This window comes from Lontra canadensis, unplaced genomic scaffold (genome assembly GCF_010015895.1).
Source record: "Lontra canadensis isolate GAN:19392208 unplaced genomic scaffold, GSC_riverotter_1.0 scaffold35, whole genome shotgun sequence".
NCBI classification, from domain to species: domain Eukaryota; kingdom Metazoa; phylum Chordata; class Mammalia; order Carnivora; family Mustelidae; genus Lontra; species Lontra canadensis.
In genome coordinates, this window is record NW_022631029.1 from 13,823,166 (window position 1) to 13,843,819 (window position 20,654).

A 20,654-nucleotide genomic window follows, 5' to 3' on the forward strand; every position below is an offset into this window, starting at 1 on the left:
AATAAGCATATTTAATGCTATTTTCTCCAGTTACAACAATGTGAACGGCTATTAAATACTAAATTCTAGTTTCTAAATCCTGTAATGGAGGCAAAACAGCCCACATTCAGGGTAGGGTCAGGTGAGGGTATGAATCCTCCACTTCCAGCCCCTAGTACCAAATTACTAAAATCCATCAGCTTAGTGCAAAACAGGACCGAGACATCTGGCTGAAATGCAACCACTGTGGCCAACCCTGAAGTGTCATAAGTGTGTTTCCCACCATCGTAGCAGGCTATTTACTTATGTATTTATTTATAACTTCTTTTTCACCTGCTTCTAAAAAGACCCTGAGGATCCTGGCTGATGAATGGCCTAAAAGACCGGCCCTGCAATTTCTTCACACGTTTACTTTACAACTGAAAAAGTTTAATGGAAAAACCACACTCCCACCCAAACTGTCCAGAATACATGTAATGATAGCAAGAAGGATGAAGCAATCCAGTGATTCCTACCTTATCTTCACCTTGTCCCTACCATGGCATACATGAATAGGGTGGCCAACTCCTCCTGATTTGCCCAGCACTTTTCCAGTTTAAAAACTGGAAGCCCCACATCCTGGACCCCCCACTCCTGGGCAACTGGAGCAGTCAGTCATCCTACATGGAAACAGTAACATTCATACATCCCATACCAGTCCAGAAATGTGGTTACACACAACCCCTTGACTTTTTAGTTCAGGGACATTGAACTGTGAATGGGAGTCTGTCAGTCAGACTTGGGTTCAAATCCCATTCCCTCCACTTTCCAGCATTGTGAAATTAATACAGATAATAATAGAAACCTCCTCAGAGAACGGTGGACCCAAACTAAGCTTTCTATTATACAAGGTATCTAATATTGCATCTCTTAGTTATATCATCATTTTATCTTATATCATAACCAGGCAATTTAAACACATTATTTGCAAATTTCATGATCCTAACTACCAAGAACAAATCATTTCCCACAAGGCTCACAACTTAGACACACAGTTAAGAATTCTAGCATTAGGGATGTCTGACTGGCCCAATCACTTAAACATCTGCCTTAGGCTCAGGTCACGATCCCAGGGTCTTGGGATCAAGTCTTGCATTGGGCCCCTTGCTCAGCGGGACCCCTGCCTCTCCTTCTACCTGCCACTCCCCCTTCTTATATTCTCTCTCTTTTCGACAAAAAAATAAATAAAAATCTTTAAAAAAAAATGCTAGCACTAATAACCAAAAAAAATGACATCACCACCAAAAAATCCAGGTGAGGCCCTTCTTTGCACTCCAGTCAAACTGACCAAGAAAAATAACCCAGAAGTTTACCACTTGAACAAAAAAGTAAATTTTCTTCCACTGGTTCCCTGTCAGTAACTGCATTCTCTCTTTTCTGCTCTGCAGAGCCAGAAGAGCTCTCTGTTACCTGCGTCACCAACACTGCTGCCGACATATGAAGGCACCGAAGCAACCTAAGTGTTTATCCACAGACGAATGGATAAAGAAAATGTAGGGGGCGCCTGGGTGGCTCAGTGGGTTAAGCCTCTGCCTTCCGCTCAGGTCATGGTCCCGGGGTCCTGGGATTCAGACCCACCTCAGGCTCTCTGCTCAGCGGGGAGCCTGCTTCCTCCTCTCTGTCTGCCTGCCTCTGTCTACTTGTGATCTCTCTCTGTCAAATAAATAAAATCTTTAAAAAAAAAAAAAAGAATGTAACGTACTAAAAAAAAATGTGGGATGATAGATAGAAAGATAAAGGGGTGCCTGGGTGGCTCAGTGGGTTAAAGCCTCTGTCTTCACTTCAGGTCATGATCCCAGGGTCCTGGGATCCAGCCGCACATATCAGGCTCTCTGCTCAGCAGGGAGCCGCTTCCCTTCCTCTCTCTGCCTGCCTCTCTGCCTACTTGTGATCTGTCTGTCAAATAAATAAGATCTTTAAAAAAAAAAGAAAGATCGATAGACAGATAATAGAGTTTTACTCAGCCATAAAAAAGAATAAGATCTTGCCCTTTAGGACAACCTAGAGGGTACAATCTAAGTGAAATAAGGCAGTCAGAGAAAGACAAATTCCATATGATTTCGCTCATATGTAGAATTTCAGAAACAAAACAAATTTAAAAAGAAGGGAAAAAATGGACACTTAAATACAGAGAACAAACTGGGATTCACCAGAGGGGAGGCAGGCATATGGGGATGGGTGAAACAGGTGAAGGGGCTTAGGAGTACATTCATCTTGATGAGTACTGAGTAACGTAGAGAATTGCTGAATCATTATACTGTACACCCGAAACTAATATAACACTGTATGTCAATTATACTTGAACAAATAAATAAAGAGGCCAAGTTAAACAGACATTTTTCCCTCTTCCCAGTTCATGTAAAACAGCAGACTATCTCTAGATGGTGATAAAAGTAGAATGAAATAAACAGAATAAATAGAAAAGTAGAATAAAAAGTATCAATCCAAGGCATGACACTAGATAGACAACAATGCTCACATGACCAGTGCCAAGTTATGTGAACAGCCCTCAAGTCCAAGAAGCAAAGTCCTGAAGAAAAACATACACTAAGTATAGTCTCATGTATAAGAGGAGGAGTATCCCCGTCCCCATCTTTCTAGCACAAACACTGTGTCACACCTTCCTTAACTCCTTAAATTATTTCTCCTTCACATGGTAAGGATGGCAACATACACACAGGCATTCCTGCTAGCTTCAAGATGAAAGTAATGTTCAAAGACCTCGTTTATGGGGAGATTCTTTTTTTCATATGCATGAAATGTGGAAATTAAACAAGTTGTACTTTTCTTATGGTTCTCAGTCACATTATGACTTCTGGGATAATTATTTATATTGTTTTGCACACCAGAGCAGATGCTTCCAAAGAAAGGTGAGAGGGCAGGGCTGTCATTAGCTCATATGGTACCTTTGTATAAATTATAAAAGGAAATCCCTTCCTCAAGACACTTTACTTCTGACTGCCAGACAACTGTTGCTATATGCTTTTGTTGGAACAAGGAGCTGTGCTTTCATCTTTTAACAAACTCATAATATATATGCAAATCTATACTGTCCATGATATACATGGTACCCCCAGAGTTGTGCTGTACCTAATCTACACAACTATACATTGATTCTGGACAATGTCCCTTCATCTTCACTAAATCAGAGTACTTCAGATGAACTACTTGCAATCTGCCTAAAAATTGTCCTGACAAGTTAGATTTATATATTGCTTGTGTGAGTGTGTGATTGCATGTGTGCATGTATGTACCCATGTTATATATTATTTTTTAATGAATTTTGCAAAAAATAAAAAAGAGAGAGAGAGAGAGAATTGTCTTTCAGGTTAGAGTACTGGCCCAAAGCTATGAGAACAGCTATTCTTGATATATCAGGATAAGAAATTTAAAAATACATGCTTTTTTATAAGGCAGTGTCATGATGGGAGAAAGAGGAAAGGGGAAAAATCAGGAGTCCCATAGCAATCAATTTATTCCCAAGGCAAAAATATTTGTTCTTACCATGAATGATCAAAAATTTTTACTAATGGTCATAAAAATAATTGCCCCATTTCAAAATATACTTGCTATATAGCACAGGAATAAAGTTTACCTTGTAAGCTTCTTTAAATAGTTTTACATTAAGCTGCCATCAACTTCACCTTTCCCACCTTTAGATTCTGGCCTCTAAGTGAGACCATTAGAGTTCGCAAGGTCCAGGATAATGGGTTTTCCAGTAATGGGATCCCAGCTTCCCAAGCATCAGGAAGGCCAGACCACAAGAGCCACAGCTTAAAGAAAGTAAATAATTCAAAAATGAAAATCTGTAAACAGGCAGATTTTTTATGGTCCACTCTACTTACAGAGCACTGACTCAGACATATTGCTTTTCCTCATCCTCTTATATCATCACTACAAGTAACAGTAAGTACAACAAGGCCAAGAAAAACAGCTTTATAAAGAAAGGGAGGGAAGGCAGCCCAGTGAGAGTCTAGTAATGGCCAGGTGCCCTTTTCCCTGCTTCAGCTGGATTCTCTCCCTTTATTCTCACAACACAGGTTTTCTTAGTCCCATTTTACAGAAGAACAAGCTGAGTCTCAGAGAGATTGAACAGCTTGCCCAAGGTCACACAGCTATTAACGATAAACCATGTCTGACTCCACAGCTCTTGCCCTTCTGCTATACCACACTGCCCTGAGCAGAGTTTTAGGTCAGCACTTCTCAAAATCTTCATGTGCTCACAGGTCTCCTGCAGATTTTGTTATAAAACAGATTCTGATTCCAGAGGCCTGGAGCAGGCCTGAAATGCTATTTCTAATTGTGGTTGTTGGGCCACGTTTTGAGTAGCAAGGTTTTTGACCAGTGGTTCTCAAGTAGGGACAGTTTTGCCCCCCAGGGGACATCTGGCAATGTGTGGCGACATTTTTGACTGTCACAACTGGGGGTGGTGATGCTACTGAATTTTGTAGGTGGAGGACAGGGATGTTGCTAAACATTCTACAACATACAGGATCCCCTCCTCCCAGCAAAGAATTATCCATCCCAGAATGTCAACAGTAACTCAGTTGAGAATCTCTGCTTTAGAGGTCCTAAGCTCGTTTAAACTTCTTCCAGAGCTGCTGTAGTTTTGCAAACTTGCACCGGGGTCAAAGGTTGCTCCAGTATTTCATAAATTCTCCTTGAAGTCTGACAGAAAAGTTGATACCATGCAACTGATGGCTAGAGTCTGACGAAGTTTAATTTCCTCACAAATATTCTACCATCACACTGAAGAAAATCAAGTCAACTGATTACAAAGAAGGGTTTCACAGACTGCCTGGAGTTTCTGTAAAGGTCCTTGTTTCGTAGCACTAGAGTTCACAATTGAAAAACTGAAAGATAAGGTTATTTTTAGGTGCAAATTTTATAATTTCCTGTTCTGACAGTTCAAACATTTACCCTGTTGACAAGGATCACACGAAACCGTCTGTTATTATTCCGCATTAGTTATTGCGACTGACCATCAATATTGCTTGGACACATTCAACTCCCAAAACTCAGTAAAGAAACCAGTCATTCATCTAGATCTTTAATATTTATGGCACCAAAAAACTAGTTCAATTTTAATTTTTGTTTACTGAAATAGCCATACTTTATTGTCTTCGAATGCCATTTTGTTTGATTATGGCATATGCTTTGAGAAAACAGCACATTTGAATATAATGGGGTGTTGAATATAAATTAAGGTGTGGTTAAAATCATATAGCTTTTTGGAGGAGGCAGGGGAGGTCTAAGAAAGAATATGGTATGTGTAACAGTTTATGGGGTTCCTCCCATACGCTGAGGACAGTGCTAGGTCCTGTGGATGTTCTTCATCTGGATATTCACAGTCAAGTAATGGATATTTAATAATTTCTATAAGAAATAAGCACAGGCAGGGACCCTAATTCAGTCTAGGGTGAGAGAGACTTCTGAGAAGGTAATACCTGGGCTGAATAATGCAGGACAAATAAAGGTTGGTCAGGTAAAGGTGGAGGAGGAAAGGTGCCCCAGACACTAAGAGGAGCTGCACAAACACAACAAGCACAGAGCCCAGAGGCCAGTTATTGAGCAAAGCAGTTGGAGTTGGAGGTGACTGGAGCAGAGGAGAGAGAAAGAACAAGAAGACTGGGAAAAACAGGGAAGGGCCTTATGAGCCAAGTTCAGAAGTTTGTACTTTGTCCTCCTGGCAATGGAGGATATGGAAAGGATAGACTTGCATTTGACAAAGATGGTTATGATAGCAGTGTGAAGAAGGAACTGCAACAGGTACAAAGTAAGGAGACTAGTTAAGAGGACCAGACCAAAGGTAAGAGCAATGGTAAAGAAAAGCAACAGCGAGATCTAAAAGTCTGTAGTGAGATAAACAAGACTTAGTGATATAATAGATATAGGGGATGTGGTAGGCTGAATTAGAGTCCCCCAAAGATGGCCATATCCTAATCCCCAAAACTTGTGTATACATTACCTTACATGGCAAGAAGGACTCTACAGATATGATTGTTAAGGATCTTGGGAGGGGAAGATTATCCCAGATTATCTGGGTGGACCCAATGTAAGCACAAGGATCCTCCTAAGAGGGAAGTGGGAGGGTCAATCGGGGGAAGGAAATGTAACAACAGAAGCAGAGGTCATAGAGAGAGAGATTTAAGGCTCTAGGAAGGGGCCATGAGCTAAGGATTGCAGCTGGCCTCTAAAGGTTGTGAAAGGCAAGGAAATGAATTCTCCCCTAGAGCCTTCAGAAAGGACACAGACTTGCCAACACACTGATCTGAACACAGTGAAATTGATTTCAGACTTCTGACCCCCAGAACTGTATGAGAATAAATTTATGTTGTAAACCACTAATGTTGTGGTAATATGTTACAGCAGCAATAGGAAACTAATACAGGAGTGAAGGAGAAAGAGAAATTGATGAAAACTCCCAGTATCTAGATTGGGTAGGGAGCTAAAGAGTGGGGGCAGTCAGCAAGACAGAGACACAGGGGGAACATCAGTTGGGAGGAAGCAAGTAGTTCCATTCTGGACAAGCTAAATTTAAGATGTCTCTGCAACCCACAAGATGCTCACTAGAAAGTTACACATATGGCCCTGATACTCGGGAAAGGGGTCCAGATTGGGGATGGAATTTTCCATAAACTTGGTATGTTTAATAAAATCTACTGTATTTTCATCTTCTTTTAATATAAAGGTTGCAGGAAAATTACCATTCCTACTGTAATGAATATAAAAAACACTATGAAGAGTAATTATTTCTATAGGCAAGAATAGGATAGTGGGGGGGGGAAGAATAGGATAGTGCAAAGAACTCTATTCAAATTCTAACTCTAACATGGTAGCTATGTGACCCTGCAAAAGTCACATATCTTCTGTGCCTAAGTTTCCTCATCTATAAAGGGAGAATAAGCCCTAACTGAGATTGAATATATAATGAGAGACTGGCACTTAGTTGAGTGTCAAGTACAAAGTAAGTGCTCAATAAAGGGCAGCTATTACAAGTACTACATATGCATAACTCATTAAAAATATTTTGATGAATCATAAGAATTTTTGTGTCCTCCCAAAAGTTGTAAAACTTCTAATTATCTCATGCTTTCTTTCCCCAGTCATTCTCTAGATACATCAAACACTTTGGTCATCTATTATATTATATTAAAGATGTGTAAGAGGATCTCTTCTCCCAAGAGGCAGATGTGTATCAATAATGATAAACCTGATCTGTCAGCATCTACTGTGTGCCAGGTGCTTGTAATACTAAAGATGAGTAAGATGTGATTCCTGCTATCAAGGAATGCCCAGTCTTGAGATATAGGTAGGTGGATAGACATATAGATATACAGAGATAAATATATAATCATAAGTAAACTAACATTCATTGAGCACCTACTATGTGCCAGCCCTTATACGTATTCATGCATTACATGTAAGTTAACTATTACATGTATTATATTTAAGTTTATTCAAACCCTGTGAACTAGATATTTACCACACAATATAATCTACTCTTAACATTCTGGAGCAATTACAAAGTGAACCTGGGATGGTGGAGAGAAGGTCACTCTGGAGTTTGCACAGCTTGATACAAAAACCTGTGCCCCAACAAGTGACCTCTAAAATGCCACCAAGTGAGGTTTAATTCTGAAGAGAGAACTCAATGATTTGTAAAGGGAGTAAGGACTTGCTTTACAAGAGACCAGCTGATGTGACCATAACTCCATAATTCCTGCTTATCCTCTCTCCTCACCTTTCTTCAAAGAAACATAAATGACATTTGTTGAGCCAAGCCTTGTGCAAAGTGCTTTGTATAGGTCATTTCATTTGAGACCAAAGAATAAACTTGCACAGGTGGATGAAAAGGTTTTACAGGAAGCAAGGAAAACTGATGATTAAAATTATATTAGGCCAGAAGTCTCCTGTAAATTTCACTAGCATTCTTAGGTCTCTTGCAAAAGCCCAGAACTTCTACTTGGAACACAACAAGAAAGACAATTAACCCCATAAAACAATGCAGATAAAAACAAAAAGGGAAGAAAATGATTGAGGTTAAAATAAAAGAGAAGGAAACTGACATATTAAGAGAAAGCATTTATATGAGGATTATAAATGAAATCATAATATGAGTCAGATCAGAAACCTAAATAGAAAAGGAAAGTTTCAAAGTAAACAAATCAGAGACGGAGAGGAACTAGGTGGGAAGAAATGACTAGAAGTTATTTTGACTTTCTACAGAACAGTAGATACAATGATTCTCAACTCTGAGGTCAAGTCCCCTGTGAGGTCTTAGGCAAGCTACTTAGCTGCCCTGATGAAGTAATGGGACAATGTCAGCACCTACACCTCACAGGGTTGCTCTGAGGACTGAGTACAGCACTCAGCTCTGTGCCTGCACCAGAGAGTCTTCTATTTTTTACAATGGCGGCAACAATGATTTATGCTGTTTATAGCACCCTGCCGGGGCCTCCCATGACACTCCATCAGCCTTTCTCCGTGTGATAGCCCTCAGACAGACCATGCCACACAGATTTCTCAAGAGGCTGCCATGATTTCAGAGAATGTGGTCATTTTAGACCATGCTCCTTAAGCCCTCTCACATTTGTGTCTGTGAGGCAACCAGGCAAAAAACCAGCATGCAAAGATAACCACAGCCTACAAAAAGGGAGAAACATAATGAGATCTTCAAAGAGATTTCATGTATTCTGGAGAATCCTGTGTCATCATGTGTCAGAAGTCCCCATTCAGCATAAGCATCCTCAAATCTCTACTAAACTCCCGTGATCCCTTTCCCTGTAACAGTTGCTCAAGAGGCAGCCTAAGAATATCCATTGAGGTTAGCACCTGGCAGGTTTTTCAGGCATTTCAAGCTTCCAGTGTGGAACTGGCAAAGATCCAGTCATGTGCAACATTCTGTCTTTTAAAGCAACTAAAGCTTGAGTACTTAAAACCAGCTAAATCTTGACATGGCTCATAAAAGTACTGCAACAGAGACTGTTGGCAGGAATACCATTGGGTATCATGAAGCCATGGCGGAATACCTACATTAAGTGTGATTTCTGCTGTCTTGGGCACTATCAGGTTCTGCCTCTTCCTTGCTGTATGGACTCTGACAGAAGGAAAAAGATATCCACTGCCCTTTAAAAGAAAATCACCCAGTAATGTATTCCTATTTGGATGTGGATGGAAAAAGCAATGCTTTAAAGATCATTTGTCTGAACCACGATTAATCTTCAGCATACTAAAAAGTACTCACAGGTGGTGAGGGAGCTCTTGATTTCAGGTTCAAATGATTAAATCTAAAGAGGTGTTCTTTTTAGCAACTATTTAGAGAAATATGTTTAAGTCTGGCCAAGAAATATAAAAAGAAAGTGGCACTAATAAACCCAAAAGAACCTAAGGTTAGAGAAGCAGCTAATCTCCGTAAATAGGTTTCTGAGTGGGGGAGGTGCTGAGTGGTGATAAAGCATTTCCTTTGTATATGATCACTGGACCCAATGTGTGGCACTTAGAGAACACAGAAACTCTGCCACTCATCAGTGGAATTCTCTGGGAGAAGAGAACTTTCCCCCATTAATAACTTTTAAAAACATGCACTAATTCATGCTGACAGTCCAAATCCTCCCATCAAATTTCATTAAGTGATCAGGCTGAGTTCAAACATATATGCAGGATAAAGAGAAAAACTCAAGTCTAGAGAAAACTGGGGAAGGGGGAAGGATAGTGAACAAAATCCTATAGTCTAAACTTAAAGTTTTAGAGTCAGGAAAAGAGGGCAAAACTAGAGAACTTGGTCAAGTGGGTCAAAAAATAAAGGTTTCAGTTGCAAAAAAAAGCCAAATATGAATTCAGACTCTGTAGTGTGATATACATAAATACTTGCTGCTATTTTAATATTTGCCTTTACTTGAGATTTAGTAAGAATCTGCCTGAGGCAAGATTTTTTAATAGTAATAATAAAAATACTTAATAGTACTTATAGCAAAGCATGTGTGGTCATGATGTTTTAAAGGAGAGAAAGAAAAGGTAATTCTGAACATCTGTACTACATTTCCACAGGATAAAACTACCACACTCCAAAATTATTCTGAAGTTTTGTGGAGCTAGGGAAGGGGTGGATAGCAGCTCATGTAGAGAAATGTTTATTGAAAAAACAGAAAGGGAGACTCGGAGGCCATTTGGGGGAAAGCAGGGATGACAACCTTTACCGTAAAATAGAACCGCTGATTAATAGTGAGAGTCCAGTAGTCAAAAAAGTGAAGTTATGTGTCTTCTCAGATCCATAATTATTACCTCCATAAATACTCCTGAGAATCAAACATCTTTTATTTTCACAAAATCCGGCTTTCCCACTTGCTATCTAAGATTAGAACACCACACCCAACCCCTCCCTTAGATTTACTTTCTAGGACTTGCCTAATTCCCAGCCCTACGTTTCCTGAGAGGGAAGAGGGGGTAGTCAGAGGTAGCTTCTCTTTCAATTTCTCTCTCTCTCTCACACAAACACACCCCCACTTCTGTTTCTTTTCAGACTCAAGACCCCACCTCCCCTCAGCACATCTGTTTCCTAGTTCAATCCCCTGCAGGCAGTCTTTGGATCAAGAATTATCATGACTGGGCTGCCCTTCCTCAGTAAAACAGAGCTTCAAGCAGGTGGGGCTGGGAATTACTGTATTTTACCACAGCCACAGGCCAGCCACCAGAAGGATGTGTCAATCACTTTACACCAGCAGTTCAACCTGTGTGATTTTGCCCCCCAACCCCAGGAGACATTTTGCAATGTCTGGAGACATTCTGTATTGTCACAATTGGGAGAAGGGGAAAGGTACTACTTGTACCTAGTGGATAGAAGCCCAGGGTACTGCTACACATCCTACAATGCACAGGACAGCCCCTGCAACCAAGACACATCCTGTCCCAAATGCCAATCAATAATGCTAAGATTGAGAGACCCTGAGCTACACCAAGGAAGCAAAATTTCGAAAACAGACGGGGTCATCCCCCAACACTAAATATGATCAAACAGCTGACAATCCAACCCCCATTACCCAAACGGATATTACTGCCTTAGAGGCTGAAAGAAGGGCAGAGGGTGGTAAGGGGATTTCTCAGTTGTCATCCTGACCAGGCCCTGGCTTTATCTGTTTAAGAATACTTTCCATAGGAAAACCTAGCAAATCTATGGTACACCAATGATTACTACATGTAAGTATCTTTTAACACAATTTTTATATACACAGACAGTTTCTTTTTCAGGCCAATTCCTTCAAAGCAGCCACAGATTTAATAAAGAATTGCATAGGCCTAAAAAGTGTCAGAAAGCACAGGCATTAAAAAAAAAAAAAGAGGAGGAGGACTTGGAAGCTGTGTTTTAATTAAGTCAGGAATTCCTCCTTCCTTCGGAGTTTGAATGGCAATCTCCATTTCTCTGGCATCTTAATAGGTTAGTGAATTCTTCCCACACAGTCCCTTTGTAACCCACAGGTTACCTCCCCAACACCCACCTGAAAGTCTGCAGCTCCTGAAAGAGCTGCAGACTTTCATGATAACCGGCAATGCCCAGGATGCTACAACTCTGAAGATGAAAATCACCAGCCTAACCGTTGTAAAGGAAATATGGGCAGAAATGACAGAAAAATATATTGTCTCCTCATTTAAGAAAAATAATATTCAAAAGCTCTACAAAAATAGTCAGATTTGATGCTCTAAATATAACTAATTTCACATATGCTTTTTACCAAACATCTTGATTCAAAAACTGTTTACTTATCATCTACTTCAGGAGTCACCACACTTTTTCTTAAAGGGCCAAGCAGTAAATATTTTAGGCTTTGAGGCCCAGGAGGCAAAATCGAAAGAGGTTTTCTTTTTACCAACTATTTAGATATCATATACATACGTATACATACTTAGGATATTATATACTTACATAACCATTTCAAATACAACCATCTAAAAAGGTAAAAACCCATTCTTAGTTCCCAGGCCATAAAAAAACAGATGGCGAGCCACGTTTGCCCCACAAGCTCTAGTGTGCTCACTCTTGATCTAATTGAGTAGTAAGTCTTTATGTTTATTCTAAAGGCTCACTCATCTTTCTTTCTTTTTCCTTTCTCTATAAACCATTCATATGTAATTATATCTTTCCTTTATTAAGGAGGAGTTGATTCCTTCTTTGTTGAAGTCACAACTGCTGTAACTATAAGCCAATCGTAGGAATCACCCAGCAAGCATTCACATTGCCTTATTAAACCCTCTACCCAAAACATTTAAAACACTCTTAACATATGGCCAGACTAAAAACACAAAGTTTCCCCTCTCACATCCAAGCTGGAGTGGGTGGGAAACTTTTCCAAAGTTTAGCCACTTAGAAGAACAATGAAATGGAGTACTTATCGGAGGTTATAAATACAGTTTTAATGTCTCAAACTGACATAGAGAGAAACCCAAAATACCCAACAAAAACTAAATAAAAAGAAAGTAAATTTGGGAAAACAAAGCATTTCTTTTAGGCAATGAAATAATGACAGAGCTAAAAAATTGAAAAAGAAAGCTAAATTTGAACAGACAAAATGGGGAAGGGCCATCTCTTAGCACCTCCTGTTTTCCTTACTCTCTGTTCACAAAAATTCATCTATTTCCTAGGAATTCATGGAGGGCCTAGATGTACAGCACCATTCTTTGTATTTTAATTTAGTACTTTAACTTTCATGAGCAATAAATGGGCTAAGGAGATCCAGCTGTGATATTACATTCTGCATGGCACTGTTTAACCCTTCTACTGCTCAGTGACCTCATACATAGACTTATAGTCCTGGATTCAACAGGACTAAGATGTAGCAAGAAAAAACAACAACAACAACAACAAAAAACAGAGGCTTTTGCATTATTTTTCTCCTTTTTTCCATTGATCAAGGAAATATCCCTAAGCAAAAAGTCAGAATACCAGAATTCTAGTTCTTGCTCTACTCAGGCATCATCCCTGGCAATGTCAGTGAGTGGTTAGGATCAGGTGCCTGGAAACAGCAGGCCTAAATTTGAATCCCAGATCCATCACCACTTCCCTAAGAAGCTGGACCAGACACATCACCCCTTTGGGCCATAGTTTCCTCATCTGAGAGACAGGAAACCACCATAAATCCCAGAGTATTGTTGGGAGGATAAGTGGCACTCCCTGGAAATTGATTAGCACAGCCTGATGCTCTTGAGTGCCCAGTAAATGTTATTTGTCATTACTTCTTAATCTCTCTGACCTTGTTTCCTCACAGGGTTACCAGAAGCATCAGAGGAAAGCATTAAAAGAGTGAATTCTATAAACTATGAAGCCTCCTTCATATGTAAGGTATTAGCTGATGTTCCATCTAGGCCCTTGGTATAGCTAAGCTGTCTCAACTTCCCAGTTGCCACAGTTTGTGATATACTGAAGTAGCCACAGTCCTGGTACTTGGAGAACTTCCTCGACACTGAGGTTTCATTTGTGGTGCATGGTTTTACCAAACGTGATAATAATAAATCAGGTCAGCTACCAAAAGAATATTTTTCGAAAAGCAGTAACACCTAAGGTAGACCAAGAGGACAAGGCAGTGAGGAGAGTAATGAGAGTCTCTCCCAGCATAACCACCTGACATTCTCCCCAATCCCTATCACCTCCCCTCACCTCCCTCTACCCTGCCACTTTCTTTTCTCAGCAGGTTCCAAAATGCCTTTTGCCTAATGGCTCCCTGGGGCTCCACCAGTCTCTTTTACTATAAAAAGCAATCAATGGCACTCATTAAAATCAATATGGGGTAAAACCTGAACCATTTCAAATTAGCATGCAGTGTTCAAACTTTAAAGAGTGTATTCGAATTTAAAGATAAGGCAAATGATACTAAACATAAACAGGAATAGGTGCATTCCCTTTGCCATCAGAAATGTGTGGGTAAAAGTTATGAAATCCTGGTTTTGAAAGTGTTGTTAATAGGGGTTCAGAGAGAGTACTTTCCTGCAAGGATGCTTCATTGGCATTCATCTTGTATAGAGTGCTTGGAGAAAATGGAACTCGGGGAAAACAAAGGGAACACGTATCAAGTTGGCATCAGTCAGTGAAAATTCTATGTAATTTCAAAGGATATACCCAAGTCAAAATGACATGCTTACTCAGAAAAGAGGCATCAAAGAGAAGTATGCAGTCCCTAAGGTCACTTTTTAGACATAGTAGGGGTGAGTGACAAGGCAAACTTTGGAATGATCACACAAACTGGGGACTTGGTAGCCACAGATGATCAGGTGTGTATGCAAACAATAGCAACAACGATGTGACCAATAGTCAGACATGCCTTGTGCACTTGTGCAGAATTTCACAGTCATTTCCTCAGCCATGTTCTCAACTCTGGTTGGACAGCTCCACCAGGATTTCATCAAACTCAACATATCCAAAGTCTTTCCTCAAGCCTCTAACCACTTGGGCTGGCCCACTATCCAACCACCTGTCTGCGTCAGGCCCAAAGAAGCTGTCTGCTCCTCGAAGCTCCCAGCACTCAGTTCCCGGGCTGTCAAGGTCAAGGTAGAGATGAACTTTCCCTTCAATTCCTGTGGCTACCACCCAGATTCAGACTACACCCAGATTGGTGACCTGAACAACCACAGTGTCCTTCTAACTTGTCTCCATACCTCCTCCTCCCAATCCACTACCAATTAGCACTAATAATCTTTTCTGATCATGCCATTTTCCTGGGAAAATTCCTTCAAACGCTGCCCAGAGCCTACAGAGGAAAATTCAATCCCCTGTGTCACATGATCCAGGCCTTGAGTGACCTGACCTCAAATCAACCTTTTCAGCCTTATTTCCTTTCCTCCTGGCAGGTGGAGTTTCAACTGCTCCAAATTCATGGCACCCCCTCAACACATCACAGTTCCCACCTCTGAGGTTTGGCTCAGCTGCCTCTTTTTTAATCATACTTCACCATCATTACTGTGTGTTAAAATTCTTCCTGCCTTTGAAGACCAGCTCTGTCATGGATGAATTCAGCGGTCAGCCTCCTACCTCTAAGCTGTACACCATTTTAGTGCCATTCGATGTTCTCTTAGTACACCATCCTGAGAAGTAGTAGCATGTGATAGTGACAGGTAGAGACTCTGCACCCAGATTTCCCAGGTTCTGATCTTCAATCCAGTATTTGCTTTGTATGACTAGAAATAATTACTTGCTTCTTTGTGCCTCAGTTTCTTTACCTGTGTGATGGGGATGATAGTAACAGTATTTATGTAGTATAGAACCTGACACAAAATAAGTCTCAGTAAATGTGAACTGTTTCTCCTACTGCCCCACCTGAATCCTTGAACAAGACCACAAACTTGCCAAGAGTGCTCCCCCAGCATCCTGCATATGGATGTTTAGCATGTGTTCTATGACATACAACATGGTTTCAAAAAAATGAAAGAAAAGTTCCAATTAGGGTTACACTCAAGTTCCTGCTCCACAGCAAACACAGAGCAAACATAAGAGAAAACATAAGAGCATGGCACTATAATCATTATGAACCACCCCTCAAATATTGACAAAATAAATCACAGAAAAACTCTCTATTGTTTTTTAACTCTTTTTTCACTCTCAAATATTTACTGAGCACCTGCAGGCAATATATGAGGCCTGGGAATATGGATGGAATGTACTGATCAGGTAAGAAACTTACTTTACTAAAAAAAGCAGCAATTGTTAGGTTCTATAATATATTAGGAAATAACTCTTGCAAGAGAGAATTTGTAACGTTATATTAATGTGGTCACTCGTGTTTAGGAATATTTTCCATGATAAGCTTTATTGGTAGAAATAGGTTAAATCTGTAGAATCAGAATTAGAAATGCCTCCCTCAGCAAAATCATGGTTCAGCCAGCAGAACTGGAGACAAATTCATGTTACACAGAGAGAGCCCATTTGGTTTTGAGATGGGGGAACTATGCTGGAGTTTAAAAGTTTGGGCAAAGAGCTATAGTGGAGGTTTGTGCCATCAGGAAAAGGTTTATGAGCTCAAGAACTTCTAGGTCACCAACTCTGCCGCGGTGGATCTTGGTAAATAAATGAGGAAAGGAAAGTAAGAATTCATGTTGCCTTTCCCTCCTCCTCCCTGCCCCAGCCATAGCATAGTGGGAACCCCAGGCCCAGTCTCCTGGGTTAATAGTAACTGAGGCCCCCAATGCCTTGATCACTCTTCAGCCCTTGCTACCAAAGATGGGCAAGCTGCCCAAAGTTTTAGCAGAGAAAATCAATAGTCATGTCAGCAGAACATATACCCCTCTCTTCAAACATCCTACAGTGCTGAGTCCAGAGACTCCTGACTCTCTTCTAAGGACCAGCCAAGAAAATACTAAGGAGAGTGGATCTGGTATATAAACCCACTTTTTCTTTAATGAAATCAATAGCATTTTAGGTACTTGATTACCAAAACCTTTACAGAGAACAATATGTTCTGTGCAGAAAAAGCTAGAGAACAAGGTAAACTATTACCACATCCAATAATGTCTTATCAAATCAACCGGTATCCAAAAGCATCCCCCGACACTAGTGAGTAATGTTCTGTTGCAGCCAACACTTTGGCTCACATTAGCACATCCGCTGTAGTTCTTGGGCAGTGGTTTTGGTCTTCCAAATAAGTTGAGATCATAGTCTTTTTGTTGCTGTTTCCTGCCAGGCAAAGAAGTGGTTTCGCCCTCAGCCTTTTACAGACCACCGAAAGATAACAAAACACTAAAGCAACCCGACCCTCCCCATGTGCAACTCCTGCCAACTCAAAATCTCCTCAAACAATAGGCTAAACAAGACCAATATTCCAGGAGATGGGGTTTATGAGGCCCAACACCTCTGCCTGAGAATGAATCATAAAACCACTAGCACTCTATTCTCCAACATTACGCCATCTAGCCCCAAACTGGGTTGAACTGTGCAAAATGAAAAAGAAATCAGGAACACACTGAACTTAAAACCTCAAGTACATTTTAAATCCTGCTTTAGATTCATTTAAATTAACAGAGGTCAGGCTACTTCTTTATTCAAGCTAGGCTATTCTTACTGCTTTAATACCAAAAGCAGTCAGCCACATTTTTCGACTAAAAAAGTTTAAAAAAAAAAATACCCTGACAGAAGAACATTCTAAAACTCAGTAGAGAATATGGAAACAGCTTACAATAAACTTTGCCTTCTAGAATAACTAATGTAAGAAATTACCCAGTTATTTGGCCATGGGAAACAACTATTTATATATTTTTACATATTTTGCAGGTCACAAGTTAAAAGCACACTTTTTATTTTCTAGCACAGCTTTTTTCCAAAGTGTTTTATGAAGAGCACCAGTGCAGCAAGACAAAAGCAAGTTAAATAAGCTTGAGAACCTTCCCCCTTCCTGGGAAAGACTGATACACACTTGCGTATTAAGGAGTCTGAGAAGTCCTACAGTAAACTCTGTGGAACCCAGCATTTTCCCAAGTTCATTTGGCCCTGTAGCCCTTTTTCTCTCATAGCACATTATTAGCATCCCACAAAATGGCTGTTCTGCAAAGCACATTTTGGGAAAGATTCCTCTAGAAAAGGGATTTCATGAAATGATTTAATGGCTGAAAGTCTAGTCACCCCAATTCCAATACCAGCTTCACCACTGGGAGGCTGAACAAGCTTCTTAGTGTCACCTCTTCTTCAGTTTCCCCGGGCAAAATGGGCCAAATAATAGCACCTACCTCCCAGGCCTGGGTCTTTCCACATGACTGGAACAGTCTTCTGAGAGCTTCACATGGCCGGTTCCTTCTTATCATTCAGGTCTCAGTTCACAATATCACCCCCTCCAAAGAGGCCTTCCCTGACCACCCAATATCAAGTTGGCCCCACCCAGGTCACTAGTTCTTCATCCTCTTCTTTTCTTCGTTACTTCTCTGTTTAACTATGAAATTATGTTTCACCCCTACAGAATACAAGCGTGATGAAGTCAAACTTTATTAGCTATGATTGCTTTATCCCAAAGCAGATCCTCAGTAAGTGCTCACTGAATGGATGGACAACCAAATGCACCAGGTAGTTTTGAGAGTTAAATAAATATGAATCAATGAAAAGTATTCTTCGAAGTGTCTGACACATAAGCATCTACCCAGATGCTGTTACGAAAACTTCTAATGAATGATGAGTGGTTAAGATACTCCTAATTCTTGGGGCACCTGGGTGGTTCAGTGGGTTAAAGCCTCTGCCTTCAGCTCAGGTCATGATCCCAGGGTCCTGGGATCGAGCCCCACATCAGGCTCTCTGCTCAGCAGGAAGCGTGCTTCCTCCTCTCTCTCTGCCTGCCTCTCTGCCTACTTATGATCTCTCTGTGTCAAATAAACAAATAAAATTTAAAAAAAAAAAAGGATACTCATAATTCTTGCATTATTTAACTTTCCTCTTCCTGCTGTATTGTGGGTAAACATTTCATGGCATTTATTCAGAGACGTGTTGGTAAATGGGCTTCAGGGATGGGGTGGCAGGGTCGTAGGCCCTGGGGGTAGCATTTGCTGATTTCCATGGTATAAATACTCCCACCATGACTAATTTCAAGTTATCAATGGTTTAAAAGCAGGCTCACAAAATTCCTGAAAATGTAACAAATGGCTCTCAGAAGATAGTACAATCCTTCTCTTGGGGAACATCCTTTCAGGCCTCCAAAGTCTTTTTGTTGAGTTAAGTTTAAAATGAGGTGTTTTTTTTTTCTTATAGAGACACCTTTTCCACATTCACCTTCTTGATAAGCCAAGAAAAAGGCAATCCACTGACTTTCATTTGATGCCCAAGGAAACTAGCTGAATATGTTGGGCTGCATTTTCTGTACCACTCTCTGTGGGCTCTCAGACTGATGGTTAAAGCTCTAAACATGATCTATTTCCTGGCCAGACCACTGTGAGGGCAAACTAATCTTGTAAAACAAACTGAATTTTGTTTAGATTCATTTAAGTGGAGGCATCCACACAACAGAATCAAGGCACCATCTACTTAGTACTACCAGTGAGCAGAATCTAATAACAGGAAAGAGTGACTCTGCCCTGACCCCAAGACCCCAACATGGAGTGAAGGTCAGTGCTGCAGATGGAGGTTTCTCTGGCATCACTGTCCTGCTATACATGCAACATGAGCCCTTGGCACCCAAAATAAAGCAGCAGATTTCTTTAACTATGTTAATCTCCAGCCATAGTTCTAAGATAATACAACCAAAATTTCAAAATCCATGGTTGCTTTACATGCAAGTGACTACTGCCAGTAGTTACTGTTTCTCTTCGGAAAACTCAATGTAAAGTCTATGGAGTGAGGCAGGAAGAGATTAGTCTCTGCTCCACTCTATCGTTTATTTATTGCTGTGTAACAAATTACCCCCAATTCAGCAGCTTAAAACAACACACATTTATTATCTCACAGATTCTGTGGGTCAGGAATCCAGGCACAGCTTAGGTGGGTCCTTTGCTTCAGTCTCTCCAAAGCTGCAGCCAAGGTGTCAGCCCAGGGCCTGTCATATTATCTGAAGGTTGCACTGGGGAACGATCCACTTCCAAGCACACTAAGTGGTTTTTGGCAGTTTTCAGTTCATTGTGGCTGTTTGAGTGAGGGTCTCAGTTCCTAATTGGGTATTGACTGGAGGCTACTCTCAGTCCCTTACCACATGGGCCTCTCTCACATGAGCTCGCTTCATCAAAGCAGGCAAGTTGAGAATAAAATAGAGTGTGCTAACAAGATGAAAAGAACAGTCTTATATAACCTAATCATGGAAGTCACACTGGCATCCCATTACCTTCACTGTATTTTGTTGTTTAGAATCAAGTTGCTAGGTTCAGCCTATACTCGAGGACATGGATTTACACAAGGGTATGATTTCCAAGAAGTGTATATCATTAGGGGCCATCTTAGAAGCCTAAGATGACATTCAGCCTCTTGGAATATGGACGGGAAGACCCAGTCCCAGCAAAACATCTCTTTAAGCATCTCAATCCAAAACCAAGCCATGTGGCTTCCCAAGCATGCTGTTAATGTCTCATGAAAATAAAACAAGGGAGAATAAGCATGAAGGACATTAAGTCTGAAGATACAAAAGTCCGTTCAAATTTTCTAAGCAAATACAATCTATATCAGAGGAAACTCCTGGGGGCATCAAGCCCCATCATGGAAGCCATGTTTTCTGAACCACCAAAAAAATGACTCACAAGAACTGCCATCTGAAAAGGTATATAATGCCAAGAAATCTAATTCTGAAAGCAAATATCTTTTGGAATGTTTATTTATTGCTATAGAAAACTTTTAAAATAAACTTAATGCCATTTTATTGCTTCCTATTTTCTGTGAGATCTGTGCCTCCCTCAACATTTTGCCTACAGGGTACTTTTGAGATCCACATCCACCATAGCGGCAAGGAACTGCTGTAAAAGTTTCAAACCTTGGCTATCACCCACATTTTTTTCTAAGCTCTATCCAACTAAATATCCTCAGATATCTGAGCATCCCAGTATTCAATAGTGGTGGCAGGCCGGAGAGCCTCTGAAGTACTTCAAATTATTTAATCCACTAAGTGCCAAAATGCATATTCAAGAAACCTGGGACAGTTTTTCCTAGCCAAAAGAAAATGCAGATGAAGATTATCTTAAACCTAAATGTTCAAAACTGG

The 20,654-nt window shown here is 40.5% G+C and overlaps 1 protein-coding gene across 4 annotated transcripts in view; it reads right to left on the reverse strand.

Moving 5' to 3' along the window:
* ERC2 (ELKS/RAB6-interacting/CAST family member 2) overlaps positions 1 to 20,654 on the reverse strand; it is a 907,860-nt gene that overhangs the window by 713,148 nt on the left and 174,058 nt on the right. The window lies entirely within an intron of this gene.